The sequence below is a fragment of the Scylla paramamosain genome, chromosome 34 (genome assembly GCF_035594125.1).
Source record: "Scylla paramamosain isolate STU-SP2022 chromosome 34, ASM3559412v1, whole genome shotgun sequence".
Taxonomy (NCBI): Eukaryota; Metazoa; Arthropoda; class Malacostraca; order Decapoda; family Portunidae; genus Scylla; species Scylla paramamosain.
Window position 1 is genome coordinate 7,967,720 of NC_087184.1, and position 10,000 is coordinate 7,977,719.

General features: G+C 39.6%; 1 protein-coding gene across 3 annotated transcripts in view; it reads right to left on the reverse strand.

The window, feature by feature from the left end:
- Positions 1-10,000, reverse strand: part of LOC135090088 (IDLSRF-like peptide) — a 146,584-nt gene that overhangs the window by 29,870 nt on the left and 106,714 nt on the right. The gene's annotated exons all lie outside the window — the stretch shown is intronic.

A 10,000-nucleotide genomic window follows, 5' to 3' on the forward strand; every position in this document is an offset into this window, starting at 1 on the left:
AACGAAAGGAAATGAAAGAAAATGAAGGAAAGACAGGAAGAAAGAAAGAAAAAGAAAATAGATATAAAAAGAAAAATAGGAAATGAGACAAGAAGAGACAGCGAGAGAGAAAAGAAGAGAAAGAAAACAAAATGTAGAAAGGAAGAAAGGGAAGAAAGAAGGAAGAAATAAACAAAGAAATAAATGAATAGATAAAGAAGGAAAAGAAATGGACAGGAGACAAAAATGAAAGATAGAATATAGGAAGGAGACAAGGAATACAAAAAAGAAAGAAGATAAGACACAGGGAAGATAAATATATAGAAAGAAAGAAAGAATACGAAGAAAATAAGACACAAAAAAGAAAGAAAGAAAGATGTATAGAAGGAGACAAGAAATACAGAGAAAAAGAAAACAAGAGAAAAGAAAGAAAGAAAAAGAAAAATATAAAGAAAGAAAGAAAGAAAGGAAAGAAAAAGATTCGCATTCTGACAAGATTTTCTTTCATTCAGTTTATCAAAATGAAAATTCTCTTCTGCAGTAATTAATCTACCTCCATTTTCCGCCTCGCCCATTCTCTCTCTCTCTCTCTCTCTCTCTCTCTCTCTCTCTCTCTCTCTCTCTCTCTCTCTCTCTCTCTCTCTCTCTCTCTCTCTCTCTCTCTCTCTCTCATGATTACATTTCGTCACCTCACACTGTGTTTCATCTCAGCTCCTCCTCCTCTTCCTCGTCCTCTTTCTCCTCCTCCATTAACAACATTACCAATTATTTAAAAAAAGAATATTAAGATGATGATGGTAGTAGTAGTAGTAGTAGTAGTAGTAGTAGTTTTAGTAGTAGTAGTAATAGTAGTAGGAGAAGGGGGAGGGGAGGGCGAGGAAAGCAATCAGCGTGCCCTGCATTGTGCGTAGTGATGCAATAGCAGGTAATCTTCGCATGCTAATCACCTGTGCAGTCTGAGCCAATTAATTATTCAGGTGAGAGAAAAAATAAAGGTAATAACAATGCTAATAATAATGAAGGATATAATAATAGTAGGAATAGTAATGAGATGTGTGTGTGTGTGTGTGTGTGTGTGTGTGTGTGTGTGTGTGTGTGTGTGTGTGTGTGTGTGTGTGTGTGTGTGTGTGTGTGTGTGCGCATGACGTCAGCAAGGGTATTATGATGACGTCAGAGGAGGTCGTGACGTCACCAGTATTTCACCAGTCCCCCCTAAATGGCGAAAGAAAACAGACCGAACAAAAGCGAAGCGGTGAATTAAGAGTGAAACGAGGTGATAAAAATATGCGAGGAAGAACATTAAGGGATAAACGAGGAGAATGGGAGGAAAATAACAACGATTATGATGTCAGAGAGAGAGAGAGAGAGAGAGAGAGAGAGAGAGAGAGAGAGAGAGAGAGAGAGAGAGAGAGAGAGAGAGAGAGAGAGAGAGAGAGAGAGAGAGAAAGAGAGAGATTTAAAGAGAGAATAAATGAATGAAAGAATAAATAGACAAACTAAATGAAGGAAGAATGTTAGACGCAAGAATAGGAGGAGGAGGAGGAGGAGGAGGAGGAGGAGGAGGAGGAGGAGGAGGAGGAGGAGGAGGAGGAGGAGGAGACATAGCAAATAACCTCCTCTCTCCATTCACAAAACGGCAAGGAAAGAGAAAAAAAAAGATAAAAAAGGAATAAAGAAAAGAGAGAGAAAAGAGAAGAGAAACATGATAGGATAATTAAATACGAACCTTCACCAATTGCGCAATGGATATTATCTCTCTCTCTCTCTCTCTCTCTCTCTCTCTCTCTCTCTCTCTTGAATGAGCTTACTGTGTCTAAAATCTTGCTCCTTCTCCTCATCACTCATCTTCACTTTTTCATTCCTCTTCTTTCATTTCCTTCCTTCCTCCTCCTCCTCCTCCTCCTCCTCCTCCTCCCCCTCCATTTCACAGTGCCTCTAATCAATCAGTCCGTCCCTTCTCCTTCTTCTTTTCCCTTCATCTTTCTTATTCCTTAGTGTATTTCTTCCCTTTCATTATCTCTTCCCTACTCCATCTTCTCCTCTTTTCCTCATTTTTTCTCTTCCTCCCAGCAGCTTTTTTTTTTCTTTCTACTTTGTGTATTTTTTGTAGTGTTTTCTTGTATACTTCCTGTTCTTTCCCATTTTCTTATTTTCTTTCTATCTCTTTATCTTTCTCCTTTTCTCTTCTTCGTCCAATTTTGTTTCTCCTTGTTCTTTTCTTACTCTTACAGACTCTTTCCTACTTCTCTTCCTCCTCCTCCTCCTCCTCCTCCTCCTTCTCTTACTCCTCCTGCTTCTTTCTTTCTTCTCTTTCTACTCCTCCTCCTCCTTTCTTTATTTTTTTCTTTTTTCTCTTCCTCCATGTCCTTCACCTTCTTCATCTCCTCCTCTCCCGCCTCCTCCTCCTTCTCTCTCCTCCTCTCCCGCCTCCTCCTCCTCCTTCTCCTTTTTTCTCATTATTCTCCTTCTCCACCTCTTTTTCCATCTTCTCTTCTTTTTCATCTTTTTCTCTCCCTCCTTTTTTTATTCTTTTCTCCTCTTCCTTCTTTTCTTCTCAACTCTTCTTTATTCCTTTCCTTTCTTCCTTTCCACATTTTCTTATTTTCCACCTCTTCCACCTCCCTTTTCTTTCTTCAGTTTCTCCTCCTCCTCCTCCTGCTCATCCTTTTAATTCTTCTTTTTCTTCTTCTTTTTCTACTCCTTTTCCTTCTCCTCCTTTTTTCTTCTTGTTATCTGTCTCTATTACCTCTTCATTTCTTCTTTTTCTTCTCCTCCTCCTTCTCCTCCTCCTCCTCCTGCTCCTCTTCCTCCCTCGCGGCTGTTCTGCTTCAAGTGGCGGAGTGATGTAAGTGTTCACCTGTCCGTTACTGTCTGGGTCAGCGCGAGGCGGTTCAAGGTCACGAGGGTTACATGAGTCTTCCCCCTAAGTGGATTTCCTTTTCTGACTCTCACTCTTGTCTCGGTGAAAGCCTTCGTGTGGGGGGAGGAGGGAAGGGGAGGGAGAGGGAGTGATGGAGGGGATGGAGGGAAGGTGAGGAAGAAGAAGAAGAAGAAGAAGAAGAAGAAGAAGAAGAAGAAGAAGAAGAAGAAGAAGAAGAAGAAGAAGAAGAAGAAGAAGAAGAAGAAGAAGAAGAAGAAGAAGAAGAAGAAGAAGAAGAAGAAGAAGAAGAAGAAGACTAACAGCAACAACAATAGCAACAAGATGAAGAAGAAAAGTTGGAGAGAGAGAGAGAGAGAGAGAGAGAGAGAGAGAGAGAGAGAGAGAGAGAGAGAGAGAGAGAGAGAGAGAGAGAGAGAGAGAGAGAGAGAGAGAGAGAATTATATTTCTAGACTTGCATTACGTATTTTCATTATGGTTTTTTTTTATCTTATTCCTTTTTTTCTTTTATCTTGTTTCACCTGTTTTTCATTTGCCATTCTTTGTTATTCCATATTTATTTTACCATTTTCATTTAATTTCGTGTTTATTTACTATTTTCATGAATGTTGTTTTGTTTTGTTTGTTTTGCTTTGGTGTTTTGAGTTGGACAGTTACATATATAGAATTTCAATGCTATTTTCTGTGTGTGTACAATAATTACATAGCCAAGAATATGATTTGAATGTCATATAGAGAGAGAGAGAGAGAGAGAGAGAGAGAGAGAGAGAGAGAGAGAGAGAGAGAGAGAGAGAGAGAGAGAGAGAGAGAGAGAGAGAGAGAGAGAGAGAGAGTTTTGATCCACTAATTTTACGTATGAATGTTAAGTTTTTCTGTTTGCACTTGGCATGGTAAGATGGCGGCGAGTCGGCGTGGCGGCGGCTTCATTCTACGCAGTGTAAGTGTGTTTTGGTTACTGAAGAGGCGAGAACGCAACAATGGCCGCCAAGGTGATGGGCGTGTACGTTATTGATCAGTGTGTGTGTGTGTGTGTGTGTGTGTGTGTGTGTGTGTGTGTGTGTGTGTGTGTGTGTGTGTGTGTGTGTGTGTTTGTACGTTCATTCTATGTTAATGTGATGAGTGTGTTTAGTGAGAAGAAAATGTATTATCTGGATTAATTAAAGTCGTGTTACCTGTGAAGATATTATATGCTTGGGAAATGTTAGTGTATACTATTCGTGCTGAAAAAGAGGGTGGTGAGGGAAGTGATGCGGTGCGAAGGTAAAACATACATAGGTGTGCTTTTGTGTGCGTGTGTAAGCCGAAGGGATAGGTTAGGTAAAGTTAGGTTAGGTTAAGTTAAGTTAGATTAGGTTAGGTTAGGTTAGGTTAAGTTAGGTTAGGTTAGGTTAGATTAAGTTAGGTTACGTTAGGTTAAGTTAGTTTAGGTTAGGTTAGGTTTGGTTAGGTTAGGTTAGGTTAAGTTAGGTTAGGTTAGGTTAGGTTAGGTTAGGTTAGGTTAACGTGTTTGTATGCATTGTGTTAAAAAGTTTGCTTAAGTTATGCGAGTGATATAATAGCTATCGTGTTTGTGTATAGGCTTTTAGATATAGTAAGGTTCTATAGTTAAGTTACATATATTTGCTCCAGTGTTTGTGTGCGTGGTGTTAGTAAGCTAGTAAGGTCAAATTAGGCGAGTGACTTATTTGGTATCGTGTGTTTGCGTGTATGATGATGGATAAACTTAAGTATGCAGAAGTATTTTAGTGACTGTGTAGGGATGTTGCGTTAAGTTAGGTTAGGTTAAGTTAGGATAAATTACGCAGGCTATCATGTGGAAAAAGGAAATTAAGCAAACACAAGTGATGAAGGAAAGGAAAAAAAAATAGAGGAAAAATAGATGTTGTGACAGATAAGAAAAGAAAAAAAGAAAAATATTTGTGATGCTGGAAAAGTGTCATAAGAAAAAAAGAGGAAGGGAGAGAGGAAAAAAAGAGACGAGGTGTTCCAAGACTATAATAAAAAAGAGGAAAAGGGAAAAAACAAATATGAAGGAGAAAAACTATAATAAAGAAAAAAAGAAAAGGAAAAAGGAGAAAAGGAAAACATATATATGACGGTGAAAAACAACAAAGAAATAGAAAAAAGAGAAAAGGGAAAAAATACACAAAACTTTCAAATACTGCAGGAAAATAGAGAAAGGGGGTAAGGAATAAATTTGATAGCGCTAGGAAAAAAAAAACATAAAAGAGGAAATAAATATGGCGGTGGAAGATTACCATAAAGGAGAAAAGGGGAATATTGATAAGTTACCGGAACACTGTAATGGAAAAAAGAGGGAAAAAAAGAGAAAAGTTAAATAGATGAGATGGTAAAACATTATCAAGAAAAAGAAAAAAAAAGTGAGTGGGGAGACTAACGGGAGAGAGAGAGAGAGAGAGAGAGAGAGAGAGAGAGAGAGAGAGAGAGAGAGAGAGAGAGAGAGAGAGAGAGAGAGAGAGAGAGAGAGAGAGAGAGAGAGAGAGAGAGAGAATAGATGTACACGAAGATCAAAGCAACAGATAATTACAGGTGATGAAAAATTACCTGGAAAAATACACACACACCCCACCCACACACACACACCCCACCCACACACCCACACACCCACACACACACACACACACACACACACACACAGAACTTTATAAAATTATAAACGCACGCAAGTTTATCATTTGAAAATCACGAACACACGGAGAAAGAATGAAGAGAAAGAGGGAAAAGAAAGAAAAAAAGAGAGAAAACACTGAAACGCACAAAATATTTCCAATTATTACGCTTCAAACTGATTATACGAAAAAAAGAAAGAAAGAAAAAAAGAAAGAAAAGAAAAAAATATACACGAACACATTAATTTTGCTTTCAGAAATATTAATTCGCGACGCAACTGTTGCCGGAGGAAGAGGACGAGGAGGAGGAGGAGGAGGAGGAGGAGGAGGAGGAGGAGGAGGAGGAGGAGGAGGAGAGGTAAAAAAAGTGTTGTAAAAGAATAAAAAATAAAAGGTTGAGGAAAGGAAGGAAAGAAGAGGTAAGAGGAGAAAGGAAGAGGAGAAGGAAACTGTTGGTAAAGGAAGGAGAGCGGGAGAGAAGGAAAGAGGAAGTGTAGGTATGGACAAGATGAATGAAGAGGAAGAAGAGAATGAGGATACACGGGATAAAGAAGATGGAGAAGAGGAAATGGAGGAGTGAGAGAAGAGAATGGAAAGGAAGAGGAAGAGAGAAGAGGAGAGAAGGGCCAGTGAAAATTAAATGACGGGAGAGAGAGAGAGAGAGAGAGAGAGAGAGAGAGAGAGAGAGAGAGAGAGAGAGAGAGAGAGAGAGAGAGAGAGAGAGAGAGAGAGAGAGAGAGAGAGAGAGAGAGAGAGAGGTCACCAGGTGTTGCTGACAGGTGAGTGACTTACAGGTAAAGCTGACATTTGTAATCAGGCGCAGGTGGGAAGAGGATTGCATTTTTCATCATATGTGTGTGTGTGTGTGTGTGTGTGTGTGTGTGTGTGTGTGTGTGTGTGTGTGTGTGTGTGTGTGTTCGTTTTTATGTAATGACAAACACACACACACACACACACACACACACACACACACACACACACACACACACACACACTCTCTCTCTCTCTCTCTCTCTCTCTCTCAGAATTATGTCCATAAATCAATCGTGGCCTCAAGAATGAAAATTGCAGGAGAGAGAGAGAGAGAGAGAGAGAGAGAGAGAGAGAGAGAGAGAGAGAGAGAGAGAGAGAGAGAGAGAGAGAGAGAGAGAGAGAACGCACACAGACAGAAACAAGACACAGAAAAAAAAGAAAAGAAAGCAAATTACCATTACCCAGCTGACTTGTGCATGACTCACGCGCGGGGCAGCAGGTGAGGTGGGGGGAGAGGAGGGGGGTGGGGGACACAATGGGGAGGAGAGGGGGGCGAGTGTCCTTAAAATTCTTCTTGTTCGCATTTTCCTGAGTCTTAATTTTGTGCTTCTAAAAAAAAAGGAAAAGAAAAAGGAAAAGAAAAATCGAGAAGTGGGGAACTTTTTTCTTACATGTTAAACAGGAAAGTGATGATGAGCTTTTCTTTTCTCGATTTTTCCGCTTTTTTCTTGATACGTGTCAGATTTTTCCGATAAGTGTCAGAATTTTTCTTCGTACTTGTCAGAATTTTTCTTCATAAGTGTCAGAATTTTTCCTCATACGTGTCAGAATTTTCCTTTCATCAGATATTTTCCTCACACGTGTCAGAATTTTCCTCGTACATATCAAAATTTTCCTCTTAAAAGTCAGATTTTCTCTCACGTGTGTCAGAATTTTCCTTCATATGTGTCAGGATTTTTCTAACACGTCAGAATTTTCCTCAGATGTGTCAGAATTTTCCTCACACGTGTCAGACTTTTCCTTATACTTACCAGATTTCACCTCATACGAGTTAGACAGAAAATTATGAATGAGTTTGAAGGAATGTAGGAAATAAAGATTGAATGAATGAAGGAAAGGAAGAAGGGAAATAAAGAAGGAAGGAAAGGAGGGAGTAAGTAAGCAAGAAAGGAAGGAAGGAAGGAAGAAAGGAAGGTGAAGGAGAGAGGCGTAAAGAAAGGAAGTCCATGCATTCAAAATCGAGGCTAACAACCCAATTACCATCCAATTGCAGAGGGAATTAACTAGAGACACGCAGACAGGTGAGGGAGAGAGAAAGGGGGAGGGAAGGAGGAAGCAAAGTTAAGAAGGAAGGGAAAGAGGATGGAAAGAAGGGAGGAAAGGAAGGAAGGAAGCAAGGGAAGGTGAAAAGAAGGGAAGAAGGGAGGGAAAGAGGATGAATAAAAGGAAAAAAAAGGGGAAGGAGAAAAGAAAGAAGGAAAAAAAGGAAGGAAAAAAAGGGAGGAAGGGAGGGAGGGAAGGAAAGAAGAAAAAGGAAAAAAAAACGAAAGAAAAAGAAGGGAACGAAGGAAAAGACAGGTGTTAATGAGAGCAAAAATGTCTGAATTATTTTCGGGAAGATAACGAGAGAGAGAGAGAGAGAGAGAGAGAGAGAGAGAGAGAGAGAGAGAGAGAGAGAGAGAGAGAGAGAGAGAGAGAGAGAGAGAGAGAGAGAGAGAGAGAGAGAGAGAGAGAGAGACGGAGTGGAACAAAGTTAAAAAGTAGGTTATTGACGAAACAAGTGCAAAGGAACAATAGAACAGAAGGAAGGAAAGAAGGAAGGAAGGAAGGAAGGAAGGAAGGAAGGAAGGAAGGAAGGAAGCACAGGTCGATATAAGAGTGGACACGTGAGAAATTGAGATAATGAAAGGAAAGGAGTGAACAGGTAAAGATGAAGAGAGGCGAAAAACTTAAAAAAAGAACTATGATAACAAGTGATAGCATAGAGACGTGTGGATGAGAGAGAGAGAGAGAGAGAGAGAGAGAGAGAGAGAGAGAGAGAGAGAGAGAGAGAGAGAGAGAGAGAGAGAGAGAGAATATCATTACAAGATGACGAATGTGTGGATCGTGTCAAATTGTGACCTACAATATTTTCTCTCTCTCTCTCTCTCTCTCTCTCTCTCTCTCTCTCTCTCTCTCTCTCTCTCTCTCTCTCTCTCTCTCTCATACCTAGAGATATAACATACAGATATATTCTTAGTTTCTAAAGAAAAACATGAAAATGTAAATTTACACTTACTACTACTACTACTACTACTACTACTACTACTACTACTACTACTACTACTACTACTACTACTACTACCACCACCACCACCATCACCATCATTACTACCTACTCCAACTACTATTCCTACTCCTACACTATCAAGAACTACATCTACATCTACTACTACTACTACTACTACTACTATTACTATTACTACTACTACTACTACTACTCCTATTCCTACTACTCCTACCACCACCACCACCTGTACTCCTAATTTTCCACACAACTGCTGTTCCTTGACATCAAAGTACTCTGGTCTCGTTAACGAAGTCACAGCCGTATGCACATTTTCCACGTGGTCAGGTCTTAGCAAACACTCCCTGCTCGATGTTATTCACGTTAAGATCCTTCGCCAGTGACCAGGTAATTGTAGCGGTGTTGTTATCTAAACACACACACACACACACACACACACACACACACACACACACACACACACACACACACACACACACACACACTTTTCCAGGTAGTTTTATGTATCCTAACTTTACGTATCTACAGTCAAGGAAAAGACAATGAAAGAACAAAATAAAGATTAAGAACATTCGAATTTTCATCATCATTTATTTACAGGCAAGTATCTGCGATGTTATTATTTATCGATGTACTGTGTTTCAACTAGTTTTATGTATCCTACTCATACGCATCGAAATACAGCTAAGGGAAGGAAAACATAAAAATTTTCATTATCACGTATTTTACAGATTAAGTGTTTACGATGTTACTACTTACCAGTGCATTCAAACTTTCAATCAGTTTTCTGCACCCTACTCTTGTGCATCCAAATACAGTCAAGAAATAGGAAGAAAAACATTAGAATTTCCATTATCACGTAATTTTAGATAAGTATTCACGATGTTGCTGCTTCCCAATGCACAATCTTCCAGTCACTCTTTATAAGGCACTTTTAACCATCGAAATATAGCCAAAATAAAACATTACAATACTAAAAAAAAAAAAAAATCATTAGCGAAGAGAAATACATGTAAGATCTGCTATTGGACGGAATGACAAAATGAAAACGTAATAATCATCTCGTGACATGAAACACTGCACCTTTATGACGCAAATTAATACCAAAGAAATGCCACGCAGCGCTGGTGGGTGTGCGCACGTGTGTTGCTTGTGATGTAAATTTGATGCAAAGGTCAAGGTTCGACTTCCAGCCTTTGACAAGTGAATCGGAGGGAAGGGAGTTGTGAGTGGCAATGCCGAGGCGCACTAGGGCGGGGAGTGGGGAGAGGGGAGCACGACAGGATACGAGAGGACTTGAGAGACGAGACCATTTGACGCAGAGATCCAGTGACGCAAACAGACATCCTAACAAAGTCGTGAAAGAAAATGTAAAGAAAATGATGAGGAAAGTGACAAGTTAGATAAAGAAATTGTAAAGAAAACGATGAGGAAAATTAAACGTTTGATATGAGAATTTATTATAAAGAAAAC